The sequence below is a fragment of the Rhinopithecus roxellana genome, chromosome 3 (assembly GCF_007565055.1).
Source record: "Rhinopithecus roxellana isolate Shanxi Qingling chromosome 3, ASM756505v1, whole genome shotgun sequence".
NCBI classification, from domain to species: domain Eukaryota; kingdom Metazoa; phylum Chordata; class Mammalia; order Primates; family Cercopithecidae; genus Rhinopithecus; species Rhinopithecus roxellana.
The window spans coordinates 120046032-120056359 of record NC_044551.1 but is presented as its reverse complement, the minus strand read 5'-3'; the positions used below and the strand labels follow the sequence as shown (position 1 = coordinate 120056359).

At 37.3% G+C, this 10328-nt stretch overlaps 1 non-coding gene across 1 annotated transcript; it reads left to right on the top strand.

Moving 5' to 3' along the window:
- The first annotated feature begins 5489 nt into the window (after nucleotides 1-5489).
- LOC115896709 lies at nucleotides 5490-5593 on the top strand. Its single transcript, XR_004056610.1, has one exon. It is a non-coding gene; the product is annotated as a small nucleolar RNA U13 (small nucleolar RNA).
- Nucleotides 5594-10328: the final 4735 nt, after the last annotated feature.

The following is a 10328-nucleotide window of genomic DNA, read 5'->3' as shown; positions in this document are numbered from 1 at the left end:
GTGTGTTCTGTCTTGAAATCTTTTCTCATTGAACATTTTTCTTTATCATTAAATGTTATTAAATATTATTCTATATTTGTAATAGCTTTTTTTAGTCTCTTCTATATATTCACTATATAATTTATTTAGTGATGTCTCCTTGGGATGTTTATGTTGCTTCTAATTTTTCAGTACTAATAAGACAATACTATAATACATTTGTTTAGCTTTAATTATCTCCTTAGGAAAAATGTTTAAAAGTGGCATTTATGGCTCAAGGAACACACAAAAGTCTAAAGTATCTGATGCTTGTGGCCAAATTACTATCTGAAAGATTTAGTGCCAATCTATCCATAAATGTTTTCATCTTAAAGGAAAAGAACAGGACGGGTGAGATGACTCACGCCTGTAATCCCAGCACTTTGGGAGGCCAAGGTGGGGGGATCACCTGAGGTCAGGAGTTTGAGACCAACCTGGCCAACATGGTGAAACCCCTTCTCACCTAAAAATATAAAAATTAGGTAGGCACAGTGGTGGGCACCTGTAATCCCAGTTACTCAGGAGGCTGAGGCAGAAAAATCACTGAAACCCAGGAGGCAGAGTTGGCAGTGAGCCGAGATCACGCCATTGCACTCCAGCCTGGGTAACAAGAGTGAAACACCATCTTAAAAAAGAAAAGAAAGAAAAGAAAAGAAAAGAAAAGAAAAGAAGAAAAGAAGAAAAGAAAAGAAAAACGAAAAGAAGGAAGAGCAAGTTGTTAGTAGATTCCCATTCCATACAATGAACAAAGGTCTAGTTTTCTTATTTGAAAGTTTCAGAAGTTGATACAAGATGGAGTAGAGAAGACTTAAATGTCTGGTAATAGACATCAACATGCCGGCAGTGCATTTAATAAAACGTTTTTTAAATGTCTCTTTCATGTGTTTCTTTCTCTTTCTTATGTTTCTTTTTTTCTGTCTCTCCCCTCCATCCTCTGTCCCCAGAATAAGGACAGGTTCTCTTATTAGAGGGACAAATATACCTAAGGCAAAATCTCCTACAAAGCCTTTTGTTGGTGCCTATGAGCATAAGAAATTAACGGGGGCGTGATGGGGGAGAGTGTTAATTGGCAAAAAGGAGAATAATAATAAAAAAGCATTTGATTCAAGGTTTAGGGCAGGAAAATTAGAGTGGTTGCATATTACAGTGGGACACTCACATATGGCCCTTTCATCAGGCAGAAAGACCAACATTGGAAAAGAGGATTGAGGAGACTACTTTGCTTATCTTTGACTCCTCTATTTGATTATTAGTTAAATATATTGTAAAAATAACTACTGGGAAAAGAACAATAAAGCCCTTCAGACTCACAGACCTTTTTGCTAGCCTACTTTTGTCAAGATCCCTGTGGTTAAAACATTGAGTGCATTAAGAAAAGAAATAATTAGAGACAAATGTGTGTGTGTGCGTGTGTGTGTGTGTGCATAGGAGGGTGAGTGTGGAAGATTGTTGTGTGAAGTGTAAACATTTTGTGTTTAAATTGTAAAACAAACAACAAAACAGATAAAAATATTTTAAATGAGTCCCCTGTTGCCTTAGTCCATTTTGTGCTGCTATAACACACCAGACTGGGTAACTTATAAATAATAGAACGTGATTTCTTGCACTTCTGGATGCTGGGGAGCCCAAAATCAAGGCACTGGCATCTGGTGAGGACCATCTTGCTGCATCATAACTTGGCAGAAAAGCAGAGAGGGCGAGAGAGAGCAAGAGATCAAATTCACAGCCACAGTCTTAGCCCTTCAATTTGATTAATTTATTTAATGTCAATGTAAAGAGTCAAACTCTGTAATATATTTTAAGAAATTTATACTGAGCCAAATATGAGTGACCCTGGCCCATGATACAGCCTTCAGGAGACTCTGAGAACATGTGCCCAAGGTTGTCGAGGCACAGCTTGATTATATACAACTTAGGGAGACATGAGACATCAATAAAACACACAAGATACACATTGGTTCAGTTCAAAAGACGGGACAACTCGAAGGTGGGGAGGACTTCCAGGTTATATGTGGACTTAAAATTTTTCTATTTTCAATTGGTTGAAAGAGGTTGTGGTGACCAAAGTTTTAGCCTTGAGATAAAACTTTTATCATGCTACCTCCAGGTAACAGGCTTCAGAGAGAATAGATTGTGTATGTTTCTTATCAGACTTAAGTCGGTTTGATGTTAATGCTAGAGGGGTATAATGAGGCATATCCGACCCCTGCTTTTAATCACGGCCTGAACCAGTCTTTCAGGTTGCATTTTACAGTGCCTGGCCAAGGAGGGAGTCCATTCAGATGGTTGGGGGGCCTTACAAGTTTATTTTTGGTTTATATTAACATTGTTTAAAAATAAATTTTATTGTGTATATTTAAGATATACAAGATGATATTATAAGATACATATATATGTATTTATATATATCAGAGTGCACTCCTCTTATTAATCTTACATATATATGTGTACATCCATAAATACATATATATTATATTAACATTGTTTAAAAATAAATTTTATTGTGTATATTTAAGATATACAAGATAATATTATAAGATACATATATATGTATTTATATATATCAGAGTGCACTCCTCTTATTAATCTTACATATATATGTGTATATCCATAAATACATATATATATGGTTACTGTAGTGGAACAAATTAACATACCCATCTTCTCATTGTAAAAACTGAGGCCAAGCTATAGTATATGGTGAAGGATGCTCTGACACCTGGGGCTCACATAGTATCATAACTGGCTGCAGAAGCAGCACTAGAGCTTGAGGGTAACAACTACCACTTCTCCACAAATCTGGAGTGAAAACCATCTCATTTCTTGAGTGTCATGATCAAAGTCACCTTAGGTCTACCCTATAGATTGAAATGTTTAACTTTATTAAATATTACCTCAAAGGTATGGGTAGAAAAAATATTCACATAACTTAGGGCTGCCTAGTTCTGCAAACTCCCCCAGAAACAAAAACCTACCCTCCTTAACATTCCTCCTTCCTTAATGTGAGTGTAGAACCTATCTCCTGTCTGTTTCCTGTCTTCTTCTTCAGTGCCTTTATGGCCTAGGCACTAGTCTGTGAATCCTGTTTTCACAACCAGAATCACCTCTGCTCTCAGTTCTACTGTTCCAGCCCATTTCCTCTGTCCTCCAGCGACGAAATCTCTCAGACTCACTAGGGATGGTGCCAGTACCTGCATTTTTAATAAGCTACCTCCCCATCTCTGCCCCAAAAAGATTTTTTTAAACGTTTAATTGACACATACTAATTGTACAGATTTATAAGGTACACAGTGATGTTTTGATACATACGATGTATATTGATCTGATCAAGGAATAAAGAATCTCAAACATGTATCACTTCTTTGGGTTGGGAATTTTCAATATCTTCTATTCTAGCTATTTGCAAAAATATACTACTGCTAACTATAGTCATCCTATAGTGCTATGGAACACTAGAGCTGATTACTCCTACCTCACGATAATATTGTATCCTTTAACATATCTCTCTCTGTCCCCTGGTTCCCCCTACCTCCAGCCTTTTTATAATCAGCATTAATTCACTCATGAAGGCGGAGCCCTCATAACCTAAACACCTCCCAACATTGTTGCACTGGGGATTAGGTTTCCAACACACGCTTTTTGGGGGACACATTCAAACCATAGCAACTATGTTATTGCAATTTTAGAAGTGAATGTTGTTAACATGAATTAATGTGATGTAGATGTTATAAATCATGATATTAGTTGATGACTAAGGTCAAATGTGAAAGGTAATGTATTTTTAAAAATGTATTTCCTTATATTTATTCCTTCCTTTTTTTTTTCTTTTTTTGACAGAGTCTCGCTCTGTCGCCCAGGCTGGAGTGCAGTGGCACTATCTCGGCTCACTGCCAGCTCTGCCTCCCGGGTTCAAGCCATTCTCCTGCCTCAGCCTCCCGAGTAACGGTGACTACAGGCGTCTGCCACCACACCCAGGTAATTTTTTGTATTTTTAGTAGAGATGGGATTTCACTGTGTTAGCCAGGATGGTCTCAATCTCCTGACCTCGCGATCCACCCACCTCAGCCTCCCAAAGTGCTGGGATTACAGACGTGAGCCACCGCGCCCAGCCTGTTCCTTTCTTTCTTAACCAAAGAGGAGCTCTCTTCTTTATCGAATCCACAGTATTTCATTTGTCACAAATTTTGACTCTGATCTTAAAGATATAAGAATGATATTAATTTCAGAAACAACATTGTGAAGCATAGGTACAAGGTAATTGACATTTACTATAAAAATAAAAAAGCGAGTATAGGAATTACTTATTGGCAAAGTATACATTACAGTATGGATATGCTCCAGAATCTCTACAGATAATTCTTTTGTTCTTAATTTAACAAATATTAACTAAGAATTAACTTTGTTTCAGCCACCAAGAGTAGACAAATAAATTGACTTTAGTTTAAATAAATTGACTTAGTAAGCTATATTTGATCCCTTGTGCTTCATTACTTTTGATGAACTTAGACAGCAGCCATAACCCAGATCTTCTATTCATGGAGAAGTGTTGCTGAGGGCAGAGCAAATCGGACATGGTCAAGGGAGGAAGCCACGAGAAGATGTATTTTTTTCTTCTAATCATCTCAGACAGTAAGTTCTCTAAAACTTGGAGTTCTCCAAAGATAGGCTGAACTTCCTAAGAAGTCTATTAATAATCCGTTGTTTGGAAAAGTACAACTAATTTAAATGTATATGGAAACTGCCAGAGCATCCTAGATCCAACTCACACAATTGAAGAGCAGGTGAGGTGGCCACATTCAGACACGCTATGTTTGCAAGAAGCAGGTGAGCCTCCAGCTCTGAAGAAGATAACCTAGATCAATTAATCACATAAAAATTAAAACATGTTCAAATATGCAACAATTCAGGAAGATATTAAGAAGATATTTCATAATATCTAAAAACTCTTTTGAAAAATGCACTTAATAATAAAATATAGCCACTCAATATGAATGAAGATAAAAACAGTTGATTATTATTCAAATGACTTCAGAATAAAATAAAGACTAAATAAAAGTTGCAATTAAAGTTTTTGAATAGAATATAAATGTTATAAACCACAACAACACAGAAGTAACTAGATGACTGATAAAAAGAGATTAATGATCAGAGGCAGTGGTTCATGCCTATAATCTCAGCACTTTGGGAGGCCAAAGCAGGAGGATCACTTGAGGTCAGGAGTTCGAGATCAGCCTAGGAAACATAGTGAGACTCCATCTCTAACAAAAAAAAAAAAAAAAAAAAGAAAAGAAAAAATACAAATATTAGCCAAGAATGGTGGCACACACCTGTAGTTCCAGCTACTCGGAAGGCTGAGATGGGAGAATCACTTGAGCCCAGGAAGGTCAAGGCTACAGTGAGCTATGATTGTGGCACTGTACCTAAGTCTGGGCAGTAGAGGGAGACCCTGTCTCAAAATCAACAACGACACAATCCTTTTGTAGTCTGTAAGTATGATGATTGGATGTTCATGCTCAAGTGTGAGATGTGCCACCCTCATACCTTGTTATGACTTTGGCACATTACCTGTCTGACAAGAAAAAAATAAACAACAGCAGCAACAAAACAGATAGATGGAATGAGGAGGAAAAGGTGAAATATAACAATCTTAAGTTTATTGGTTGATACATCTTTCATAGTGGGTGTTATAAAACATTGTTTCAAGGGAATAGCTCAAGAAAGAGAAGATGATAAATTAGTTAAAGATATAATTGAGAAAAACTACAAATAATAATACAGCCACCAAAATTCCGATGGTACGGTTTGGTGAATTCCTCATCTCAGTGGGAAATGTGGAACAGTATATTAATTATTCATTTTTACAGTAGAAATTTACATTCTTATAGATGCTGTCTAAAGTTGATAAAGGAATAAAAATTTAAGTAAATTACATCAAGTTATAAATTCACTGAGAAAAAAAATCAAACTTCCAAACGGGTAGGAAAAGCATGGACACACAAAAGTAAACAAAACACATCCATAGAGCAAAATATTAAAATTAAAAAGGATTGAAAACAGAAGGCATAAAACAAAATGGCAAAAAAATGATCGAATACATACGTCACATACAAATGTAAATAGTTTAAACATTAATATGTCAGTATAAATAACATACAGGTATATAAACAACATACAGATAAAAATAAAACAACTATGTTGGATATACAAAATACACATGAACAATAAAGTGTTTGAAATGTTACAAGTGAAGGTGTGAGTAAAATATACCTGGAAAATATTACAAAAATCAGGAATTTAATGTTAATATCAGACTGCTAAACTCAGGTAGATAATGTTAAATAAGACCAAAAAGACAACTTATATCAATAAGTGGTTCAATAAGCTATTTATCAAAATAAATATAACATCAGAATTTATAAATCAAAATAATAAGAAATACAAGAAAAAAAGATAAACGTAATAATAGTAAGAGAGACTTTAACTCCTAAAGTCAGCTCATGACAAAGTAGACAAACAGATCAGAAGAGAAGAGAAAGGACTTAAAGTAATTTAATGAGATGAATTGAACTTTATACTCTGAAGGCAGAGAATACGCCTTGCATTCTACCCTTGTAATGTTTTCTAAAACTAACCACATTACACTGCAAAATACCTTATAAAATATAACTAGTACATATACATGTTTTTAAATGCTCAGATTCATTCATTACTTTGAAAAACATACAAATTTAGATAAGATGTCATGTTTCACTTACATGATTGGAAAAGGTCATCATGTTTGGTGATATACAGCATTGTCAAAGTCATGGGGAAAAGAGACTATCATACACTGTTGATAGAAGTAAAATTTAGTGAGGTTCAGAAATATCTCACAAAATTTAAGTGATAGCCTTTTTTTTTTTTTTTTTTTTTTTTGAGACGGAGTCTCGCTCTGTCGCCTGGGCTGGAGTGCAGTGGCCGGATCTCAGCTCACTGCAAGCTCCGCCTCCCGGGTTTACGCCATTCTCCTGCCTCAGCCTCCCGAGTAGCTGGGACTACAGGCGCACGCCACCTCGCCCGGCTAGTTTTTTTTTTTGTATTTTTTTTTTGTATTTTTTTTTTTTTTAGTAGAGACAGGGTTTCACCATGTTAGCCAGGATGGTCTCGATCTCTTTACCTCGTGATCCGCCCGTCTCGGCCTCCCAAAGTGCTGGGATTACAGGCTTGAGCCACCGCGCCCGGCCGTGATAGCCTTTTTTAACATAGAAATTGTATTTTAGAAATTTCACATCCAGTTATACTCATGTATGTACATAAAAATGTAATTAGTATGTTTATTGAGGTCTTGTTTTTAACGAAAGCAACTGGAAACCATCCAAATGTTTATTCACAAGAAACTTGTAAAATAAATACGTCATATCCATAGATCATAGGCTCATGTGAAAAGTTAGGCAAAAAATGCTGTTAAAGGGAAATAATGTTCAGGAAAGATCATGTAACATACCACCATGTTACAAACATTTGTACATGTACAGAACATTTCTCAAAGAACATGCACATGAAAACCAATGGTAGTTGCTCCTGGCGAAAGGACAGTCATTCTGTAGTTGGAAGGAAAGTTGCTTTTTATTGTATATACTTTTGTACTACTTTTTGTTAACCATGTCCCAATATTAGATTTGCAAAAATCTTTTTAAGTAAACAAGCAATGAGAGAGACATTGTATGTGCCCACGAGGCATTTACAGGATAATGGAGGATACAAACATTTACATGAAAATGACAATACAATGTGAGAAATAAAATCGATTTTGTACAGATTAAGTGTAGAGGAAATGCCTAATTGTAATAGGGATTTTCTTACAAAAGAGAGGGAAAGTATTGTATAATGCGCCCCCTCCTTCTTTTCTTACTGTTAGCATACAACTTTCTAAGAAAACAGGCCTCATTTACCAACTTGAAACATGGGATTCAATGGTGCCTAAAACTGCTAGATTCTCATGAACAAAGGAAGCAAATGCAAGCAAAATCCAAGAGGAATTGTTACTAAATGAAATATGCCTTCTCCCTGTGGGAAAGGATCGTTCTTTAATACAGTCTTCCCTGATTATATTTTCCCATTCTCTCCTTTCATTTCGAGTCATCTTTCAGGCAGGGTTGAAAATTCTGTTCACGGTTTGCTGCTATCAATAATGAACGTAAAATATGTCCCATGAGTATGGTCATGGACTCTGTATTTTAAGTGAATTCTCCTATCCTGGGTGATGATTTGTCCTGATGGCTCTGTGTCCTCTGTGGCACTGGCTTTGCCACTTAGGTGACACAATGGTGGCGGTGCCATGGCAGTCAAGCTGAAGGCCATTTGCACAGTGTGACATGCCTCCTTGCTTTGTGCACTTCCAGTGGCTTTGATGATGTGATCGTCAAACAGTTCATTGTTAGAAACAAGAGACCACTTCATCTTGACATGGACAAAAGGGGTGAATTACTGAAAAGCTTGAAGGAGTTAAGTTTCTCACAATAAATAAACAGCCTGGGAAGCACTGACAGCGATATAATCCTTTAGAAACACATTGATCTTTGGGTTTCTGTGCATTGTCTGCTGGAGTTCAGAATTCCACACTTCTGGCAGAAAAAAATAATGGAATGTTTAAATGTATGAAACATAATAGCTTATTCTAAGGGTGAAAGTATTGTGTTAGCAGGCCCCCATTTCACAGGATTTCCCTCAAAAGTTTCAGAACTCTCATGTTGAATTTTGATGCCCTTAATGATAAAATGCATTTCAACTCCCACATCATTGCATTCCTGCACTATCACAAACAATGCTTGATTGAATTTTGCATTACTACCTGTCTCATTACTCTTTTTTCCTTGCAATCTACCACTTAGTATCACCAATAAATATTTTAAATGGATTTACTATCTATATTTAGAGTTTATTGTTACTAAAGATAATTCTATGAATTAATATAGTCAAAATGAATAGGAAAAAAACCAGTAGAAAAATCTATTAGACAAGTTCTCCAGTGGGCCCTTTAAATTTTTATTTGGTAAAAGTGGAAAATATCTACAGCAGGAAATTCATATCATGTTTCACTATTTTCTTTTCTTTTCTTTTCTTTTTTTTTTTTTTTTTTTTTGAGACAGAGTCCCGCTCTGTCGCCCAGGCTGGAGTGCGGTGGCTGGATCTCAGCTCACTGCAAGCTCCGCCTCCCAGGGTTATGCCATTCTCCTGCCTCAGCCTCCCAAGCAGCTGGGACCACAGGCGCCCGCCACCTCGCCCCGCTAGTTTTTTGTTTTTGTTTTTGTTTTTTTTTTTTGAGACGGAGTCTCGCTCTGTCGCCCAGGCTGGAGCGCAGTGGTCGGATCTAAGCTCACTGCAAACTCTGCCTCCCAGGTTCATGCCATTCTCCTACCTCAGCCTCCCGAGTAGCTGGGATCACAGGCGCCCGCCACCTCGCCCGGCTAGTTTTTTGTATTTTTTAGTAGAGACGGGGTTTCACCGTGTTAGCCAGGATGGTCTCGCTCTCCTGACCTCGTGATCCACCCGTCTCGGCCTCCCAAAGTGCTGGGATTACAGGCTTGAGCCACCGCGCCCGGCCAGTTTTTTGTATTTTTTAGTAGAGACGGGGTTTCACCGTGTTAACCAGGATGGTCTCGATTTCCTGACCTCGCGATCCGCCCGTCTCGGCCTCCCAAAGTGCTGGGACAACAGGCCTGAGCCACCGCGCCCGGCCAATGTTTCACTATTTTCAACAAAAGCCTAAGAAAAAAAATATGGCCAGGCACGGTGGCTCACGCCTTAATCCCAGTACGTTGGGAGGCTGAGGCAGGTGGATCACAAGGTCAGGAGTTCAAGACCAGCCTAGCCAAGATGGTGAAACCCCATTTCTACTAAAAATACAAAAATTAGCTGGGCGTGGTAGTGGGTGCTTGTAATCCCAGCTACTCGGGAGGCTGAGGCAGAGAATTGCTTGAACCCAGGAGGCAGAGTTTGCAGTGAGCCAAGATCGTGCCACTACACTCCAGCTTGGGTGACAGAGTGAGACTCCATCTCAAAAATAAAATAAAATAGCTGGGATAAATAGAGATACACAAGTCTTCTGAGTGGAAATCACAAATATATCAACATTACATTCTGTATTTCCAAAAATATTTTCACCTAAATGAAGGTTACAAAAAGAATAAATCATAACTTATAATTTTTAAATTCTATAGTTTAGTTCTGTCATTGATCTTGCATCCTATCATAATATTAGAAAGCTATTTCAATATGAAACTATATCTTTTTCTGTATTCCATAGCAGATAGAGTTTAGATGATGTTTTA